Raw genomic sequence first — 23,285 nt, 5'->3', positions numbered from 1 at the left:
AATCCCTTATGTAACTGATATGTATGTGTGCAGTACGTGTGTGAGTAGTGTCTGGTATTATGTAAATGACATGTATGTGTCCAGTAGGTGTGTGAGTAGGGTCTTGTATTATGTAACTGATATGTATGTGTGCAGTACATGTGTAAGTAGGGTCTGGTATTATGTAGCTGATATGTGTGTGCAGTAAGTGTGTAAGTAGGGTCTGGTATTATGTTACTGATATGCATGTCTGCAGTACGTGTATGAATAGGGTCTGGTATTACGTAAATTATATGTATGTGTGCAGAACATGTGTGAGTAGGGTCTGGTATTATGCAAATTATATCTATGTGTGCAGTAAGTTTGTGAGTAGGGTCTGGTATTTTGATATGCATGTGAGCAGTACGTGTGTGAGTAGAGACTAGTATTATGTAAATGATATATATGTGTGCAGTATGCGTGTGAGTAGGGTCTGGTATTATGTAAATTATATGTATGTGTGCAGTACCTGTGTGAGTAAGGTCTGGTATTATGTAAATATGTATGTGTGTAGTACGTGTGTGAGTAGGGTCTGGTATTATGTAAATGATATGTATGTGTGCACTATGTTTGTGAGTAGGGTCAGGTATTTTGTAAAACATAGTTATGTGTGCAGTATGTGTGCGAGTAGGGTCTCGTAATACATAACTGATATGTATGTGTGCAGTACATGTGTGAGTAGGGTCTGGTATTGTGTAACTGATATGTATGTGTGCTGTACGTGCTAGAGTAAGGTCTGGTATTATGTAACTGATATGTATGTGTGCAGTACGTGTGTGAGCAGGGTCTGGAATTATGTAACTGATATGTATTTGAGTAGGGTCTGGTATTATTTAAATTATATTTTTTGTGTGTAGTACGTGTGTGCGTAGGGTCCGGTATTACGTAAATGATATGTATGCGTACAGTACGTGTGTGAGTAGGGTCTGATATTATGTAACTGATATGTATGTGTGCAGTACGTGTGTGAGTAGGGTCTGGTATTATGTAACTGATATGTATGCGTGCAGTATGTGTGTGAGTAGGGTCTGGTATTATGTAACTGATATGTACTGTATGTGTGCAGTATGTGTGTGAGTAGGGTCTGGTATTATGTAAATGATATGTATGTGTGTAGTATGTGTGTGAGTAGGGTCTGGTATTACGTAAATTATATGTATATGTACAGTACATGTGTGTGTAGGGTCTGGTATTATGTAACTGATATGTATGTGTGCAGTACATGTGTGTGAGTAGGGTCTGGTATTATGTAACTGATATGTATGTGTGCAGTACATGTGTGTGAGTAGGATCTGATATTATGTAACTGATATGTATGTGTGCAGTACGTGTGTGAGTAGGGTCTGGTATTATGTAACTGATATGTATGTGTGTAGGATGTGTGTGAGTAGGGTCTGGCATTATGCAACTGATATGTATGTGTGCAGTACATGTGTGTGTGAGTAGGGTCTGGTATTATGTAACTGATATGCATGTGTGCAGTACGCGTGTGAGTAGGGTCTGGTATTATGTAACTGATATGTATGTGTGCAGTATGTGTGCGAGTAGGGCCTGGTATTATGTAAATGATATGTATGTGTGCAGTATGTGTGTCTGAGTAGGGTCTGGTAGGTTTTATGTAACTGATATGACTGTGTGCAGTATGTGTGTGAGTAGGGTCTGGTATTATGTAACTGATATGTAAATACGGTAAATATGTGAGTAGGGTCTGGTATTATGTAACTGATATTTGTGTGTGCAGTATGTGTGTGAGAAGGGTCTGGTATTATGTAACTGATATCTGTGTGTGCAGTACGTGTGTGAGTAGGGTCTGGTATTATGTAACTGATATGTATGTGTGCAGTACGTGTGTGAGTAGGGTCTGGTATTATGTAACTGATATGTATGTGTGCAGTACGTGTGTGAGTAGTGTCTGGTATTATGTAAATGACATGTATGTGTCCAGTAGGTGTGTGAGTAGGGTCTGGTATTATGTAACTGATATGTACTGTATGTGTGCAGTATGTGTGTGAGTAGCGTCTGGTATTATGTTACTGATATGTATGTGTGCAGTATGTGTGTGAGTAGGGTCTGGTGTTATGTAACTGATATGTATGTGTGCAGTATGTGTGTGAGTAGCGTCTGGTATTATGTTACTGATATGTATGTATGCAGTATGTGTGTGAGTAGGGTCTGGTATTATGTAACTGATATGTATGTGTGCAGTATGTGTGTGAGTAGGGTCTGGTATTATGTAAATGATATGTATGTGTGTAGTACGTGTGTGAGTAGGGTCTGGTATTACGTAAATTATATGTGTGTACAGTACATGTGTGTGTAGGGTCTGGTATTATGTAAATGATATGTATGTGTGCAGTACATGTGTGTGAGTAGGGTCTGGTATTATGTAACTTATATGTATGTGTACAGTACATGTATGTGTAGGGTCTGGTATTATGTAACTGATATGTATGTGTGCAGTACATGTGTGTGAGTAGGGTCTGGTATTATGTAACTGATATGTATGTGTGTGAGTAGGGTCTGGTACTAGGTAAATGATATGTATGTGTGTGAGTAGGGTCTGGAATTATGTAACTGATATGTATGTGTGCAGTACGTGCATGAGTACGGTTTGGTATTATATAACTGATATGCATGTGTGCAGTACGTGTGTGAGTAGAGTCTTGTATTATGTAAATGATATGTATGTGTTTGGTACATGTGTGAGTAGGGTCTGGTATTATTTAACTGATATGTATGTGTGCAGTACGTGTGTGAGTAGGGTCTGGTATTATACAAATTATATGTATGTATGCAGTATGTGTGTGAGTAGGGTCTGGTATTATACAAATTATATGTATGTATGCAGTATGTGTGTGAGTAGGGTCTGGTATTATATAAGTTATATGTATGTATGCAGTATGTGTGTGAGTAGGGTCTGGTATTATGTAAATTATATCTATGTGTGCAGTACGTGTGTGAGTAGGGTCTGGTATTATACAAATTATATGTATGTATGCAGTATGTGTGTGAGTAGGGTCTGGTATTATATAAGTTATATGTATGTGTGCAGTATGTGTGTGAGTAGGGTCTGGTATTATGTAACTGATATGTATGTATGCAGTATGTGTGTGAGTAGGATCTGGTATTATGTAACTGATATGTACTGTATGTGTGCAGTATGTGTGTGAGTAGGGTCTGGTATTATGTAAATGATATGTATGTGTGTAGTACGTGTGCGAGTAGGGTCTGGTATTACGTAAATTATATGTGTGTACAGTACATGTGTGTGTAGGGTCTGGTATTATGTAAATGATATGTATGTGTGCAGTACATGTATGTGAGTAGGGTCTGGTATTATGTAACTGATATGTATGTGTGCAGTACATGTGTGTGAGTAGGGTCTGGTATTATGTAACTGATATGTATGTGTGTGAGTAGGGTCTGGTACTAGGTAAATGATATGTATGTGTGTGAGTAGGGTCTGGAATTATGTAACTGATATGTATGTGTGCAGTACGTGCATGAGTACGGTTTGGTATTATATAACTGATATGCATGTGTGCAGTACGTGTGTGAGTAGGGTCTGGTATTATACAAATTATATGTATGTATGCAGTATGTGTGTGAGTAGGGTCTGGTATTATACAAATTATATGTATGTATGCAGTATGTGTGTGAGTAGGGTCTGGTATTATGTAAATCATATGTATGTATGCAGTATGTGTGTGAGTAGGGTCTGGTATTATGTAAATCATATGTATGTATGCAGTATGTGTGTGAGTAGATTCTGGTATTATGTAAATCATATGTATGTATGCAGTATGTGTGTGAGTAGGGTCTGGTATTATGTAAATCATATGTATGTATGCAGTATGTGTGTGAGTAGGGTCTGGTATTATGTAAATGATATCTATGTGTGCAGTACGTGTGTGAGTAGGGTCTGGTATTATACAAATTATATGTATGTATGCAGTATGTGTGTGAGTAGGGTCTGGTATTATGTAAATGATATGTGTGTGAGTAGAGTCAGGAATTATGTAAACAATATGAATGTGTGCAGTATGTGTGTGAGTAGGGTCTGGTATTATATAACTTATATTTATATATGCAATACTTGTGTGAGTAGGGTCTGGTATTATATAAGTTATATGTATGTATGCAGTATGTGTGTGAGTAGGGTCAGGAATTATGTAAACAATATGAATGTGTGCAGTATGTGTGTGAGTAGGGTCTGGTATTATGTAACTGATATGTATGTGTGCAGTACGTGTGTGAGTAGGGTCTTGTATTATGTAAATGATATGTATGTGTGCAGTACGTGCGTGAGTAGGGTCTGGTATTATATAAGTTATATGTATGTATGCAGTATGTGTGTGAGTAGGGTCTGGTATTATATAAGTTATATGTATGTATGCAGTATGTGTGTGAGTAGGGTCTGGTATTATGTAAATGATATCTATGTGTGCAGTACGTGCGTGAGTAGGGTCTGGTATTATATAAGTTATATGTATGTATGCAGTATGTGTGTGAGTAGGGTCTGGTATTATATAAATTATATGTATGTATGCAGTATGTGTGTGAGTAGGGTCTGGTATTATATAAGTTATATGTATGTATGCAGTATGTGTGTGAGTAGGGTCTGGTATTATATAAATTATATGTATGTATGCAGTATGTGTGTGAGTAGGGTCTGGTATTATATAAGTTATATGTATGTATGCAGTATGTGTGTGAGTAGGGTCTGGTATTATATAAATGATATGTATGTATGCAGTATGTGTGTGAGTAGGTTCTGGTATTATGTAAATGATATGTATGTGAGTAGGGTCAGGAATTATGTAAACAATATGAATGTCTGCAGTATGTGTGTGAGTAGGCTCTGGTATTATATAACTTATATTTATATATGCAATACTTGTGTGAGTAGGGTCTGGTATTATGTAAATTATATTTTTGCGTGTGAGCCAGTGCCTGAGTGTAATGCACATCCAAACGCAAGTGTAGCACCCACATTGAGCTGTGAAGGACTCCATATGTTATGTGAGTTGTGCCTTATAACTTTTTCACCACCTTTGTTAGCCCCTAAAAGAGACTTTGAGTTCTTAAAGGACAGTCTAATCCAGAATGTTTATTTTTTTTTTAAAAAGATAGATAATCCCTTTATTACCCATTCCCCAGTTTTGCATAACCAGTATTGTTTTATATTAATATACTTTTTACCTCTGTGATTATCTTTTATCTAAGCCTCCCCCCCTTATTTCAGTTCTTTTGATAAACTTGTATTTTAGCCAATCAGTGCCCTCTCATAAGTAACTCCACGGCTGTGAGCACATTGTTATCTATATGGCACACATGAACTAACACCCTCGAGCTGTGAAAACTTATCAAATGCATTTAGATAATAGGCAACTTTAAATGCTTAGAAATAAGCATATGTGCCTACCTAGGTTTATCTTTCAATTAAGAATACCAAGAGAACAAAGAATATTTGATGATACAAGTAAATTGGAAAGTTGTGTAAATTGACATGCCCTATCTGAATAATGAAAGTTTAATTTTGACTAGACTGTCCTTTTAAGTTCTAGAACTACCATAGGTAGGATCTGTGTGATGTGTCAGTAGGATTTATGAAGGTGTAACTATAATCTACATCTGACAGTGTTTCATCAGGTCTTATATAAGTTTTTGTATGGGAATAATGTAATGCACCTGACCTCTGAGAGCTATAGGTAGAATGTGTAATTAGTGTCTGTCTATGAACTGACTGTGCATGGGGTAACTATTTTAGGGGTGGCAAAAATACGTCATGAGTGTCAAAGCTAAGGTGGCACTCATACATTTTCTGGCACATAAGAACTAGAACTTATTGGTTTCATTGGCTGAATGAATCTATGCAATATAAAAAAAAATAAGCATTAGTGATATTCTCTGGAATTAAAGATAAAACATTAATGCTTGTTAACTTTCCTTTAAAATATAAAAGTTTACCATGGGCACTCTAGAGAATCTTTTTTTTTATAAGAAGATAATGACCAAAACGTTCTCCACCCTGGCCCTATATGCTTAATTTCTGTTTGGGAAGTTATGACCTATATATCCATTCACTGTAAAAAGGATGATACAGATATTGGCCTCCTTTACATATGCAGCGTCGCCCACAAAATCCTCCGTCGTCAGATTTTACACGATTTTGGTATTACATATACGGTGTAGCATACAAGTTACGCGCGTATATTTCAGCCTTCGGACGTATTTTTTTTACCCATAGACTAACATAGAACAGCTTTGCAATTTGGTATCCAATATACAGCGTAAGGACTTACGCACGCAGAATTCAGAGAATCTACTCCATTCTTATCTCGCCACAAATTGCTGGCGCGGTAACTCTTGCACTGACTAAAAAAGCAACGTAACTCCCTGAAGGCCTAACAAACGCATGCGCAATCACATATATATCAGCCGCAAATCTCAAACAGTTAAACCTCTTCTAAGCATTTATTATTCCTGCCCCTGCAAGTGTGTCAAACCAATCACAAAAAGCACAACCTCTCACCTGCAGCTTTAAAACACCTGGCAATGCACACCCTCATTAGCCACCATGTTTCCCCTTCTTTACCTACAATACGTAGAGAGACAGCATCGTGGGGCACTAGGGGTGCTGGAAGCTCTACAAGCCCCTGTTGTGGAGGATATACCTGCTGCTGATATAGTCAATGGTCATGGTGCTGTAGCCGTCCCTGCTTCTGCTGCTGCTGTCCCTGCTCCTCCTGCTGCTGTCCCTGTTCCTGGTGCTGCCCCTGCTGCTGTTGTTGCTGCAGCTGGTCATAGGCCAGCAGGGCCTATAAGACGTCGGCATCAGCAGAGGGGAAGAGCAAGGGCACCAAAGATACACAGGGTTAGGGTCACCCTGTTTGGAATGACAGAAGGGGAGGTCAGGGAAAAGTATCGCTTGACTTCTGCATTGACCTATATGAGGTCTTGAAAGATGATATTGACCCTCAAGCGAATAGGAACCGAGCTCTGACTGGTATGCAGAAGTTGTTGTGTGTTGTACACTTCCTGGCATCTGGCTCATTCCAGTCAGCAGAGGGGCTTGTGTCTGGCCTAGCGCAGTCTACCTTCTCCAGGCTCATAGGGGAGGTTTTGACTGCTCTAGATAACCAGACACAGCGATACATTCATTTCCACCGTACCCCCCAGGAATGAAACAGTCTTAAACAAGGCTTCTATTGACTGGGGGGTATTCCCAATGTCATGGGGGCAATTGATTGCACAAATGTGCAAATCGTGGCCCCACATGAGGAGCCATTCCTCTATATTAACAGGAAAGAGTTTTACTCCTTGAATTGCCAGATGGTCTGCGATACCACTCTGAAATTCACACATGTGTATGCAGGCTTTCCAGGGAGTGCCCATGATTCCTACATCCTGTGCCAGACCTCCTTATTCCAGCTTTTTGAATCTGGAACACTCTCGGGAGGTTGGCTGCTTGGTGAGTATGCACTACCATCATTCTTTCTGTATATTTCTACTAAAGGGACACTAAACACAAAATAATTATGTCATGTTTCAGATAGAGAATACAATGTTAAACAACATTACAATTTACTTCTATTATCTCATTTGATTTATTCATTAGATATCCTTTGTTTAAGAAATAGCAATGCACATAGATGAGCCAATCATATGAGGCATCTATGTGCAGCCACCAATCAGCAGCTAATGAGCATATCTAATATGCTTGTCAGCAAATGATATCAATAGAATGGAGCAAATTACATAATAGAAGTAAATTATAAAGTTGAATAAAATTGCAGGTTCTTTTTAACTCATGAAATAAGAAATGTGTGTTTCATGTCCCTTTAAATGGACAGTATACTATAAATAGTTTTTCACTTAAAAGGACATTTTCTTAAAATGGCATGTTCTATCTGAATCATGAAAATATAATTTTGTCTAGACTAATCCTGGCATAAAAGTAGATTGCTTACAATGCACCAATTTAATGTTTTTGGAAAATATCTCTTTTAAATGAAATCCATGTTATGTCCCTTTAAGCACATGATGAACCTGTAGTAATCAGAATACATATGTTACATGACAGGTGACGCAGGGTAGGCTGCAGACCATGGCTGTTAACCACCTTGGCACACCCCCTTACAGAGCCACAACTCAGGTACCAGGAGGCCCACATACGTACCAGAGATGTGATAAAAAGGAGCTTTGGCCTACTCAAAACCAGATTCATGTGTCTGGATTTGACAGGTGGAGCTTTGCAGTATAACCCCAACAAAGTGTGTTCCATTGTCAATGCATGTTGTATTCTACATAACATTGCTGTGGACACACATATATTGGGGGACATAGAACCAGACCAAGATCAGCAGCTGGTTCCTGTACCTGAGGATGTGGACAGGGGGACACTGAGTTGGAATGAAGTAAGTTACTTGTTCATAAGTACAGTAAACCATAACATTCACATGTATTATGATGTTTGACTGTACCTCACCAACCATTGCATGTGTATATATCATGTCTTGCAGAATTACATACTGCGGATTTCCACTGCATGTAAGTAAAACTACTACATTCCACCCCCCTTCACTTAACCACCCTAATTACTGAAAATGTCTCATTTGTTTCATTCATGTTTAGGTCACTATGATTTATTGAATATCATTAAGAAGAATAAAAATGGATGTTTATACCTTATGTTCACACCTTCTGTAAATACATTATTATTTATATATATATATACCCATGTGTCAATTTATATTGGATGTGAGAAACCTTGATTTACATCTTATAAGTGAATATGACTATATGTACCCTTCATACACAACTATGTGATGTGGTTTATAGAACATGAATATACCTTATTTTTGGCCATTTCCACACAGGTCTTATTATATGTTTTAACAATATTAGTGTACTAAAACACACCTCACATGGATGTGGATGACAATTATATGCTAAATAACAGAGGACAAGATTTATGATGAACTATAAGAATATTTATTTCTTTTTTGGCTTCTTGGATGAGGGAGCTGAGGTGACTGTAGTGGATTTCCTTGTTCTCCTGGTTTCAGAAGATTCTGATGTTTCTGCTGGTGTGCTGGCCACAGATGATAGGCTGGAGGCAGTGTCCTGCTGGTGTGTAAAGTGCTCAACCAACACACCCAAGAGTTGATTTTGTTCTCGCCATCTATTGTCCATCTGCATCTGCATATCAGACAGAATTTGCATCATCTGTGACTGGTTTTGAACACTTCCACTTCTTTGTCTGGTCTCGGAGCTTGTTATGAGCCTCCTCTGGAGTGCAATGTATTCCTCACCCAGGGGAGAATACAATGCATCCACAGGCTCTTGAGCAGCAGTGCTTCTAGTTGCTTGAGGTGCAGGTTCAGCTGCATCTGCTGGTTCTGGTGGGACAGGTTCAGCTGCATCTGCTGGTGCTTGAGTACTTTCAGCTATATTTTCATCTGCAGATGGTGGAGCTCTCCCAAGTGATGAGGATGGTGGAGCTCTCCCAAGTGATGAGGATGGTGGAGCTCTCAGGGTTGATTGATAGTCCCACTGATGACCAGTGTGTGACCACTCAGCATGTCCAGTTGGCACTTCTTGTGACATAGTCTGTGGGTAAAGGCCATGACTGCCCTGAAAATGTGTGTGTGTGTTGGGGGGGGGGGGGTAAATACATGGACCCTTTGTGGCTGTCTTGGCTCCCCCTCAAAGCCAAAGGGAGGTGTCATGAGATGCAGGACATATGCAGGACATATGCAGGATACAGCAATGATGGTACAACTCTATTTTATTGCAGAGCATAACAATACACATCTAGTCAGGTTGATTGTACTAAACTAACTGCGACACAGACACCGGACCTAAGCCCCGCCCACATACTAGTGACATCACATCCTGCTCTCATCACATCTTCCCCTTTTTCAAAGGCAAAGCATACATTTGCATATAATAAATAACAAGGTACACCAACAGGGTATACAACAACATTTTTGTTTTTGAACATTATAAAAACAGATAGATTAGAAAACATGAACAAATAAATTACATCCTGACTTGGACATCGGGGTAGACTACCCTAGTCCACAGTGACCATGGGATTATTCTGCCCATACTTCCAGTCACTGTTCTAGCTAAAGTCAGTCCCTGTATCGGGCCGGAAGTTTCACCACTCTTCTGCTTGATGTAACTTTGCATGAACTGTCCTCTGATACAGAAGATGGTGAACAAGAGTCTGCTGGAGGCAAAGATATATCCCCGCTGTGATCTTGCTGAGGGGAAGGCACCTCTCTTAGAACAGGGGATCCCACCGGCGGTGGTACTGAGGTATCCGGTTCCAGACTCTCAGGTACAGGCTGAAGATGTCTTCGGTTACGGCGTGTAACCGTCCCTGCCTCTGTAAGGACTGTGTAAGACCTTGGTTCTGGAAAGCGGCCCACTACCGTAGCAGGCGTCTTCCATTTCTTCTCATCATCCAGTTTAATTCTGACACTTTGGCCCGCTTTCAGTTCCTGTAAAGGCCTGACAGAATGTCTCCTGTCGTAGAAGAAACGATAACCCTTTTTGGCCTCTTCATCCCTCCTAAGGACTTTGTCCCGAGGAACAGGGCCAGGCGGCTTGAAGACACCCACTGAGGGTAAAGTGGTGCAAATCTGGCGTCCTAGCATCAGCTGTGCCGGGCTAAACCCGGTGGCTTGAATGGGCGTCGCCCTGTATGACAAGAGGGCTAGGTACGGCTCAGATTGCTTTAGAATGAATTTTGTTGTTTGAACTGCCCTTTCAGCCATTCCGTTGGCCTGCGGATAATGTGGACTTGACGTGGAATGTACAAAATCATATTCCCTGCTGAAAGCACTGAACTCTGTAGAAGTGAACTGCATACCATTATCACTCACCAGCTCCATTGGAATGCCCCAGTGGGCGAACAAGCTCTTCAGGCGAATGATAACGGCCTGACTTGTGATATCATTCAGGGGTGCAATTTCCAAATACCTGGAATAGTAGTCGATCACAACAAGAAACTTTTTCCCGTGCAGTTCACACAAATCAGCAGCTATTTTCTGCCACGGCCCCGCAGGCAGCGGAGTAGACATTAAGGGCTCCCTTCTCTGAGTAGGCCGGAGTTCCCGGCAAAAGGCACATTTAGACACGTGATTTGCAATGTCGGAGCTGATCCCAGGCCACCACACAGCTGTAGCTGCCCTTTCTCTGCACTTTGTAATGCCTAGGTGGCCATCATGAATCCTGTTTAACATCTCCTTCCTCATGCTGACAGGAATTACAATGCGGTCTTGGAACAGCACCAACCCCTCCAGCTCCGTGAGCTGCGACCTCTCTGGCTGGTAAGCATTTAAAGACATCCAGGCTGCCCGGCTCTCGGGCCAGCCATCTTTTATGTACCTTATAACTTCTTGCAGATCTGTGTCCAAATATGTCTCTTTCTTTATCTCTTCCAGTTTCCTTGAAGAAATGGACTTAGAGGCCAGAACTGAATCAACATACACTTTCACATCCGATTCCGTGGAGGATTCTTCAGCAGCAGCCAGCGGGAGCCTGGATAGTGTATCTGCCACAACCAGTTGTTTCCCCCGGCACATGCACTGCCTGAACATTGAACCTGAGCAGTCTCATTAAAAGTCTCTGGCATCTCAAGGGTGTTTTGTCAATGTCATAAGAATTGATTAGAGGGACTAGCGGTTTGTGGTCAGTTTCCAGACTAAATTTCTCCAAACCCACTAGATAACGCTGAAAGCGCTCACAGGCCCAAACTGCAGCCAGGCACTCTTTCTCAATTTGAGCGTATTTTGACTCCGCAGCCGTCAGTGTGCGGGAACAGTAGGCGATGGGCTGTAGTTTGTTGTCATTCAGCTGCAGGAGTGCAGCCCCCAACCCATAACTGCTTGCATCAGCACTAACCACAGTCTTTTTTGAAGGGTCGTAGAACCCCAGCACTGGGGCAGACCCCAGCAGTGACTTGGCATGCAGGAACGCTTTTTCCTGTGAGGGTCCCCAGACCCATTCAACATCTTTCTTAAGCAACTCTGTGATAGGGTGTAAAACTGTAGATAAATCTGGAAGAAACTTGCCCACGTAATTTACAAGGCCCAATATCTGTCTCAGCTCATGTACATCAGAAGGGCTTTTCATCTGTTCAATAGCCCGAATTTTCTCGGGGTCCGGCTTGAGGCCATCCCCGTTGATGATATGCCCAAAGTAGCATAATTCAGTTTTCCTAAAATGACATTTTTCTTTATTCAGCTTCAGCCCAGACTCTTTGATAGCCTGCAGCACACAACTCAAATGCTGATCATGCTCCTCCACTGTAGACCCATACACTAGAATGTCGTCCATGACGACCGCTGTGCCCACGTGGCCATTCAGGAGAGAACTCATTTCCCTTTGAAAGATTTCAGGAGCGGAGGATATCCCAAAGGGGAGTCTGCAGAAGCAGAACCGACCTACCGGTGTGATAAAGGTAGTCAGTTTGCGGCACTTTGGATCCAGGGGGATCTGCCAAAAGCCGCTAGAAGTGTCTAATGTGGAAAAGAACTTCGCCCCAGCCAACTTCGGGGCTATATCTTCCAATGTCGGCAGCACAAATCTCTCCCTCTTCACTGCCTCATTCAACCTTTTCAGGTCCGCACAGATGCGCACCTTTCCGTTTTTCTTTGCAACTGGAACAATGGGGGCACACCAATCAGTTGCTTCAACAACCCCCATAGACTTCATGCGCATGAGCTCTTTCTCCACTTGAGGCATGAGCGGGAACGGAATTCTACGAGGAGTAGAAATACTGTATGGGACTGCGTCACTTTTAAGTGCTATACGGACAGGTTTGCAGTTCAGTAGGCCCAACTCGCCAAACATATCTTCAGAGATCTCATTCACTCTGGCCACGAGGCCCAAGTCACAGGCTGCTTTTCTGCTCAATAAACTGTTAACACACTGACCTTGGATCACATGCACCCACATGGTGAACTTCCTCTGTTTGTACTCACAGCTGGCAAGAAATTTCCCCACACAATCAATGCGGCCACCAGGACTATGGACATTTGTAGTAACCTTCGCCAGCTGGGGCTGTCGAGGCAGTTTCATAAATTCAGCAAAAGACATTACAGTGATATCTGCTCCTGTGTCAATCTTAAAATCAACTTTGGCTCCCATTACAGTAAAAGTAACTTTCCAATCTTCCTCTGAGCTTGTCCGTTCCACAACAGACCCCACAAAAGACACTTCCTGACTCTCCTGGTCACTGTCCACCTGCATCTCCTTAATGTATTCAGTTTTACACACCACTTCAAAATGGCCTATTCTGTTACATTTTCTGCATCTTTTATCTCTGGCCGGGCATATAGCACTCTGATCATGAGCCCGGTAGCACCGTGTGCATCGGCCATGTTGCGCCCATCCACTTCTAGGCCTTTCCAGTACTTTAGATCTACCGCTCACACTGTGCCTTTCACTAGTAATTTTCCTAGACTGTTGCACTTCATCCACAATACTTTCAGACCTCAGATCAGCACTTTGCTTTTTCACCAGTTCACTCTGGCGGCCATCCTAATAGTCCCGTCTAACGTTAAATCAGGCTCTAACTGCAGCTTCAGGGAGACTTCAGCATCTGCAATTCCAATAACTATTCTGTCTCTGATTTGCTCTTCTTTAGCAACACCAAACTCACAGAATTCAGCTAATTCATACAGGCTGCGCACAAATGACTCCACAGATTCTCCCACACGCTGATTACGTTTGTGAAAACAAGCTCTCTCATGAATCACATTTCTTTTGGGCACAAAGTAAGCACTGAGTTTATCCATAACTATATCAAAGTTAACTTCTTCCCCTTCTTGGAAAGTAAAAGCATTGAACACTGGCTCTACATCTTTCCCCATGGAGTATAAAAGAGAATTAACTTGTACTTCACCACTCTCCTTGTTCAGTTTGGATGCAATCCTGAAGCGCTGAAACCGCTGACGCCATGTGGGCCAAGCTGCAGGCTGAGAAAAGTCAAAAGGCTCAGGTGGGGTAAACTTTGACATTGCAATCGATCAGGAACAGAAGCGCAGTCCAGAACTTCTGACACCATGTCATGAGATGCAGGACATATGCAGGACACAGCAATGATGGTACAACTCTATTTTATTGCAGAGCATAACAATACACATCTAGTCAGGTTGATTGTACTAAACTAACTGCGACACAGACACCGGACCTAAGCCCCGCCCACATACTAGTGACATCACATCCTGCTCTCATCACAGGAGGATATTCCTCTGACCAGGAATCTTGCCAGGGGTCATATGGCAATGGTGGTGGCAACACTTCCGGGTCCTCAACTGAAGCCATCCAACCCTGCTCATGCCTGGGAGCATACTGTTCATGTGGTTGCCTGAAGACTGGTATTGGTGGTGGTGGCTGCATGCCTGTGACTGGTGGTGGTGGTGGTGGTGGCTGCATGCCTGTGACTGGTGGTGGTGGTGGTGGTGGCAGTGCGCCTGTTTGTATCCTCGTGACAGGAGGTTCTGTGGAGGAGTCAAATGATGAGAGGGATTAGTACAGTCATATATATGTCCATGTGGGCATACAATGTACATTGATACATGCTATGGCCTATACTGATTCTCATGTCAAACTCTATATCATGCATGCGCACATTGTGATTTGTGCTATGAGGGATTTTAATATGCGCAGTATACAGGTATGTGTTTCATACAATAGTTATGTGTACATGTCAATGATGGAAAAAATGTGTTCTGACACTGTGGTCACACAATTTATTTTAGCCTGATGTAGGCACAGAACCTGCTTTATTGAGCTAAATGTATTGTGATGGCTATAGTGTCCATTTACTGAAAACTCTACATGTGGCTTGTGGCCTGTGTTACTCTGAGACATGTTAGTATTGCACTATTCCACCTCATATCATGAATTGCATTGTGTTAAGTAGCATTTATGTCAAATATAATTGTAGATGTTTTTGTTAGTAGGCCAAATACCATGCTCCTCATTGTGTACATGAATGTGTGATATTAAAGGATGTTGTATCTCAAATACATATAATACTGGTGTGTGGGATGTTACTCACCAGTATGATGTGCTGTGGTTGCAACCCGAGTCACAAGCCCCTGGAAGTCCACGGACTGCTGTGATACTCAGGGACCTGCGTATTATCTCCTGCTAGGTGTTATATTCTATGTCCAGGGATGGACCACCGCCTGTTCCCCTCTGGTGCATAGCTTCCTGCCCCATCTTTTCTTTCACCCGCCTCTTGCAGTAATTCCACCGCTTTTTAAGGTCCTCAACAGTCCTCCTCTGCGGGGCCACACTGTTGACGGCATCCTCTACCACCAACCATGCTGTTTTTCACCTTTTGGCACTGCCTTTGCCCTTCTCCTGCCCAAAGAGGGCACTGTAATTGTCCACGATGGCCTGGACTAGGGCAACATTTCATTCAAATGAGAAGTTGGGACATCTCAGCCTCTCATCCTCCATGGACACCTGGCTTGCTCCCTGTGATGTCCCTGGTGTGGGTTCCTCCCTATCCTCTCCCTCCTCCCCCCTTCTGTCCCCATGTGCACCCTCTGTCCCTCTCCTAGATGTACCTGGTCTCTGGGGCTCTCGGGCATCTCCCCTCCCATCATCCCTTCTAGCTCTCCCTCTCCCCACTCCACTTACTCCCTGACGGGGACCCCACTGCTCCTCCTGTCCTCTACAATACTCCTCTCCCTGCCATCCTCACACTACACACACTCACACACACTCACACTCACTCCCAGTTCAATCACACACAATCACAACCAAACACTCAGCCTATCACACTGTAAAATTCAAATAAAATGTGTGAGGTGTTAGAAAAAAAGTGTGGTGTATTTGTATATGTATGTATGCCAAATGTGTGCAATATGTAAGAATATGTGTAAGTGTACAAGCTTAATCAACCAACAATGCGACCTAACTAACTGAATTTTGAATAGCGTAATAACGTGTTGCATTTTTATATGAACTTGCGGTTCATTTTTACGAGTGTTAGCCTAATTTGCATAAAACTACTCTTTATTGAGACTATCCGTGGACAAAATACTGGCATAAGTTACTTGCAACGAGTAAAATGTGTATTTGCGCACATTTCGGAAGATCGCCAGTTTGTCCTACTTACGCCAGATAAGCATCTAACGGCGCAGTATATGTAATACCCTGATGTGCGAGGTGAAATTACGGGTGGCGTGGTTCCCACACTTGCGCCGAAACCTGCGCCGTATATTTGATCACGCCCATTGCAGGTAAGTAATTAGAAGCCACTATGTTCATTAAACTCACTGTGCAATGGTCTTATGTATGCAGCATGTACACAATATCTGTGTCAACCCTATAAATGATTTGGTCTTAAAGGAAAATGCAGCTGTTTAGAACAGGCAAGATCTGATTTGAATAACACATTCACATGGAATACATTATAGTGCTTGAATCAGAATCTGCCAAGGATTAAAATATTAGAACCAAATCCAGCATATTATTACCTTAGTAATGAAAAAAGTATTTCACAAAAATTAATGCTTCAAACAAAGGGTTAACCAGTTGAAAAATAGTAATTCGCACCAGCTATGATATCGCACAGTGTTCCCAGTTGTTGCTCCTAACATTCCACCATGCTGTTTTAGCAGTTTAATATCCAATACTACCATCTAGTGGTCAAAGTTCATAATGCAGTTCATCATCAGTATCCTATTGGTCTATCACAGCTGTATATACTTTATAATGCTTTCCACAATTCAAGAAAGTCCTACTGCATTTAGAAGTTATGGTTTTGCTATGTAGGGCATTTATGGTAGCTGAAATGCATTCTTCTGACTTGACTTGAGCAGCCCACATACAGGGGTCGATTCTCTAAATCTCACGCTGACCCTTGCAGGGGATGCCATGGTGAAATTATTGTAAAAAAGGGTCTGTCCCTGCGAGTGATGAGATGGCTCCTATATAAAGTAAAAAAGCTTGCTGGAAAGTGACAATTTGCTCCATAGAGCGAAGTTAGCAGAGGGGCAGTTAAAAATTAAATCTTACTGCATATAGCATCTTATAATCGCTTCAATTTTCATATGTATTTTTCAATTAGGGTTATAAGTATTTTCAGTGTTCTGAGAAAAGCTTGCCACCTTCTAGCTGGCAAGAGAAAAACGAGATCTGCAGAATTACACTGGGATTAGAGAGACAATTTCACATACGCCTATGGAACGCACATATTCAGCCCATTGTTCACCAAAGCACTTTGTATTTTGTACATGCAAGCACACATTTTTATATTTTTGCACACCCAGTGTTCTTAAATTACGATTTACACTGTGCAATTTTATTCCTCTAATTTATATAGAAAATTTTACATTTTTGATCAAATACGATTTTTGGTGAATTAGTGTGTTACGATTTTTGATGCACCTTAACAATACATTTTTTTCCTGCGTATTTTTATCTAAATGGTTCAATTATTTGTTTTCTATGATTTTTAAACTACAAATTTAATTTTGCACTTTTGTAATGTATGCATCTGCTTCCTATACAAAAATGCTACGCCACCCCTTGTCAAGACCCTGCTTTCAGGGTAAAAGTGGCTTTATAGGGAGGCAGGGCTTAGCCAGTCTGGAAGATGGCTGCGTGATTCTATAGCTCCCATGCCTTGGCACCCCAAACCCAACTAAATTAACAGGCATTGGCATCTTTAAACACCCATAATAGCAGCATCTGTTATCTAACACCTCATAGATATCGGCAGAGAGATGAAGCAGGCACAACGCAGGGGAAACAAAGTAAGCAGCGGAGGTGAGAGGACTGGCCAGAGACACCGGCTATAACATGCAGACAACCGCATAAATACAGCACCGGGCAGAAGGTACAGGAGAGGAGAGGTACAGACCGACAACTGGAGGCATCAGGGGGACCCTGAATAGAAGCGGTAGACAGCGGAGACAGTGGCTAGAAAACAGAATCGCCATACCACGTGGTCACGCGACCAGAGACGGCCCATAATAACGAAGTGAAGCGGAGTAAGGTCGCATAAGCGGCAGCTCTGAAAGGAAAAAAAAAAAAGGGGACTAATTACATGCAGTAAGTGTACCACTTAACACCACACGCTGGGGAACTCTGGGCACAGACAGGAGCGTTATAAAGCAGGCCCCATATGTTAATCAAACAGTAAAGCAGACATACAAGTACCTCACAAGAGTAAACAGCACTATAAAGAAGTGAAACATTAAACAGCCAAACAGGCACACAGGGGAAGGTAAGCTGAATCCCGGTGTATAATAAAGAGACACTCCTGAAAGGATTACAAGGAAGAGAAACATAGCCTCTCTAATTACAAGCTGGGTTGGCCAGATTAACAGTGAATGAACATTTCTTTCAGTCACATCCAGTGAACCACCTGCTTACATTACATGAGTAAAATGCCAGGAAGGAAGCCCAATAAACCAGACAACACACCAAGGTCCAGAATGCTACAGCATTATTTAAAACCTATTGATCATGTGCTAGATTCCACGCCGGCAACCACTGATACAGACAACCCACAAGGAGAAATGGTGGAGAACACACCTATGATACATGACAAAACAGGGCTTACAAAGGAGGACCTATTACCATTGTGTACTAAGAATGATCTTAAAGAAATGGTCACAGAAGTGAAAAATTGGTATGGGGATTTGAAAAGAGATTTATCTAGAGTGACACAGAGGGTAACAACCCTAGAAGAAAGCCATAATATCATGGATACGGATATTCAACACATGTCACGTCAGGCATATGATCAGGAAGAGACCATACAACAACTATTAGACAAAGTTGAAGATCTGGACAATAGAGGAAGAAGAAACAACCTGAGGATAAGGGGCATACCAGAAACGGTACAGGCGGGGGCATTAGACGGGTGCCTGCAAGATCTATTTAGAACAGTTAAAGGTGATAATTTTGCACCAGACTTGGTGATTGAAAGAGCACATAGAGCACTACGTGCAAAACCACCACCCAAAGCACCGCCAAGAGATGTAATACTCAAATTGCTCCACTTCAAGGATAAAGAAGAAATAATGAAACAAGCAAGATTGAAGCAAAATATCACACACGCGGGAAACCGCATTCAAATCTTCCAAGACCTCAGCCCGACCACTCTTCAAAAGAGGAGAGAACTCAATTACATTACAAACATCCTAAGAGAACAAAAAAATATATACAGATGGGGCTTCCCAGTCAGCATTATTGCAACCATAGACAACACCACTGTGATCCTTAAAACCCAAGAAGCTCTACCATATTTCTGTGAGGCCCTGAAGCTCAACCTGCAACAACTGGAAAAAGCGAAGCACGCTGAAACAAGACTACCACCACGTGAAAACAGCCCCCATTCTCCTCTAAAGAAGATTCCCTCCACCCTAGAGAAAGCTCCTCAGCCCGAGATAACAGCAGATGCAAATATTGAATCTGAAGCATGAACTGGGGACTATTTGTTGTGAAATAACGGCAGTGTAAACTTGGAAACTAGACAGCTGATATAAGGTCGTATGCTAACAATGTTTAACTCTTTATTTTTTCTGTACAGGTTGGGTTTGGGGGCAGGGATACTGCCTCTGTTTTTTGTTTGTATTGCATTCAGTTATATTGTTCTGTATTGCACGGCATTGAGACACGGATTAATGTCTGGGTCTGATACTGTAAGTTATTGCATTACACTGACAAAAGAAAAAGTTAGGTTTATATTTGTAAGGAATATTCTTATTCTGTATTTCTCAGTTAAAGGAGGTCCAGTGCATAGGCATATATACCAGTACTAATAGCATATAGAAATGTGAGGGAGCACTCTATACCCGAAAACATCACTTAATAGATTACACACAGCTCCTTCTCTGGTTAGTATAGTACTTGACAACCTAATATATAGATTGTTTGTAACAATCAAGAGCTTACTATATACAAGAAATAGTAATTGTTGACACAGTGTAGATTAACACCTCTAGAGACACAGGGCTAAAAAATAAACCTCATCATGCAGGCGAGACAAATAAAATTGTTAACCATTAATGCAAAAGGATTAAACAGCCCAGAGAAACGCTCCATAGCCTTTAATCATATGCATAAGGAATTGGGGGATATAATATACATGCAGGAAACATATTTTAAAAAGGGAAACAAACTAAAGTTTATCAACAACAGGTACAAAACGGCTTTCATGGCATCAGGCCCTACAAAAAAGGGAGGAGTGGGTATATTTATGAGAAACCATATACATTTCTGTCCATCGCATGTTATTAAGGACCTAATGGCGCTTATATAATACTGATAGGCTTATTTTTCAATACACAAGTCACACTAGCAAATATCTACCTGCCGAATACAGGGCAGCACTTGCTATTTAAACAAGTCACCTAATTGATACTGGAACACTCGAAAGGGTATCCTACTGCTTGGGGGAGATTTCAACATTCCACTAGACCCAATAAAAGACACCTCTTTGGGTACAACCAGCACATCTCACAAGGTAATAAAGGGAATACACACTCAGATGCAACAAATCCGATTACATGATTTTTGGAGGGCAAAAATCCACGCAAAAGGGATTATACATTTTATTCACACCCGCATCACATATACACCAGGATTGACTACATCCTCACAGACCAGGTAGGGTTAACACTGATAGAAGACTCAACAATACTACCGACCACATGGTCAGACCACGCCCCAGTAAGGTGCACAATTAGATGGGCAAATATGCCGATAAAACCATTTATATGGAGACTGGACGAGCACATGCTAAACGATAAACTACTACAGACAGAATTGGATTCTGTTATAGGTCATTATTTTAGAGAAAACACTAATGAAGATATCGCCACATCAGTACTATGGGAGGCACATAAATGCGTACTAAGGGGAGAATTTATAAGATATAAAGCTAGGGAAAATAAAAACAATAGGCAATTCACAAATTCAATAACCTCCCAAATTAGATACTGGGAAACAGAACTCAAAAAACACCCTAATTCCACTGATATACTACAAGAACTCTCCAAAAGTAAAACTGTACTTAACAATTAACTGATGAAGGAATTCCAGAGGAAAGCAAACATACTACAGCAACAATACTTTGATGTTAATGACAAAAGTGGCTCATCTTTAGCGAAAGCTCTTAAAAGAAAATAGCTAGATGCCCATGTATATAACATATTAGATACGGCAGGACAAACACAAAAAGACAGCATACAAATAGCTGACACCTTCAGATAGTATTATGGGACGCTATATAGTATTCCGGCGAAAAGTACACAGGAAGACATAGATAGTTTCCTAGATGACATACAGCTTAACCAACTAAATAGTGATGACTCTGAAACCTTAGATTTGCCAATCACACCTGACGAAATAAAAATAGCCATTAAAAACATGCCAAACGGGAAGAGCCCTGGGCCAGATGGTCTAAGTATTAAATACTATAAAACATTCATGCACCATTTACTGGCCCCTCTAACCACATTATTCAATTCCCTACTCAAGGACAGGGGCTTTACAGACAACATGCTAGAAGCACATATTACGGTTCTCCCTAAACCAGGGAAAAAAACTGATAGACCTGAAAATTATAGACCCATTTCGCTCCTAAACTCAGACATAAAAATATTTGCCAAAATACTAGCCACTAGAATAAACACTTATCTCCCAAGGTTGGTGCACCCAGACCAGGTGGGATTCATACCGGGACGGGAAGCGCGCGACAATACACTCAGAACCCTCCAATTAACCACATATGCACAAATAAATAAGATACAAATGGCCCTTATATCTACAGATGTGGAAAAGGCATTTGATAGGGTAAATTGGCAATTCCTTAAATCAGTCCTTCACAAAATGAAATTTAGTAGTAGGTTTATACAGTTAATTCTCACACTATATAGAAGCCCCACCGCAAAAGTAAAAGTGAATGGACTACTTTCCGAAAAGTTTCTAATTCAAAACGGCACAAGGCAGGGATGTCTACTTTCCCCGATACTCTTTGCACTCCCAATAGAAGCACTGGCCCAGAAAATCCGAGATGACAAACTAGTAACTGGTCTTAACATAGCAAACAGACATCATAAATTAGCATTATACGCGGACGACATTTTGCTCATTTTAACAAACATAGACATGTCGTTGCCCCGGGTATTAGAGATTTTCAAGGAGTATGGGAAAGTTTCGAACTTTCAGTTAAATCTCTCAAAGTCTGAATTATTAAATATAACATGTGATATGACAACACTTAATGACACACTACAAATATGCCCACTCAGAAGACAAGCTATCAAAATGAAATATTTAGGCATTTATTTATCTCCAGACCAACAAGAGATTTTTCACGCAAATTATAAACAACTGGAAAAAAACTTGGTAATTGATTTGTCTAATTGGAAAAACAAAACGATCTCATGGTTAGGCAGGGTAAACGTCATTAAGATGAACGTCTTACCAAGACTCCTATACCTCTTACAAACGACGCCCATACCTCTGCCACCTAAATATTTAAAGAGACTTCAAAATATAATAGAACTATATATTTGGGGGGACATTAAACCAAGAATCCCAAGAAAAATGCTTAATCTGCCAAGAGACAGAGGAGGGGTGGGACTACCTAACATAGAGGTATACAAGCAAGCGATTGTGCTACGCACTTTGCTTGACTGGTGCTACAACGACTATAACAAAATATGGGTACAACTGGACCGCACCATTTTGGGCACAGGGAACGTGGGAGGTTTGGCATGGTTAGCAAAAAAGGACAGACCACAGACGGTAGAAAATTACCCACTATATGTAGACTTTTTCACTACATGGGATAAACTTATGAACACTTCAGAAAGGATCTCATCACACTTCTCACACATGACATCAATTTGTCAGAACCATGCATTGCCTTGGAACTACAGGAGCACAGACTTAGACCAAAACAATCCCGTTAAAACAGGAGTATTCAAGGTTTTGACCGACAATGGTAAACTGAAATCCCTTGAGAACATTAAAGAGACCGAGATAGGTGACCATATGAATTGGCTAAGGTATTCACAGATGAGCCACTACCTTGCGACACACAGAAATAAACATAATTTACTCAGGCAGACCACTGCATTTGAAACTCTTTGCTTACGTGAAACCCCCACAGACCACACTACATCTATTTTATATAAATTACTGATACCAGAAGACATGCAAACCTTGCCCATATTCACTAGAGCATGAGAGAAGGAACTACACAC

The sequence above is a fragment of the Bombina bombina genome, chromosome 6 (genome assembly GCF_027579735.1).
Source record: "Bombina bombina isolate aBomBom1 chromosome 6, aBomBom1.pri, whole genome shotgun sequence".
Taxonomy (NCBI): Eukaryota; Metazoa; Chordata; class Amphibia; order Anura; family Bombinatoridae; genus Bombina; species Bombina bombina.
This window is presented reverse-complemented; position numbering follows the sequence as displayed.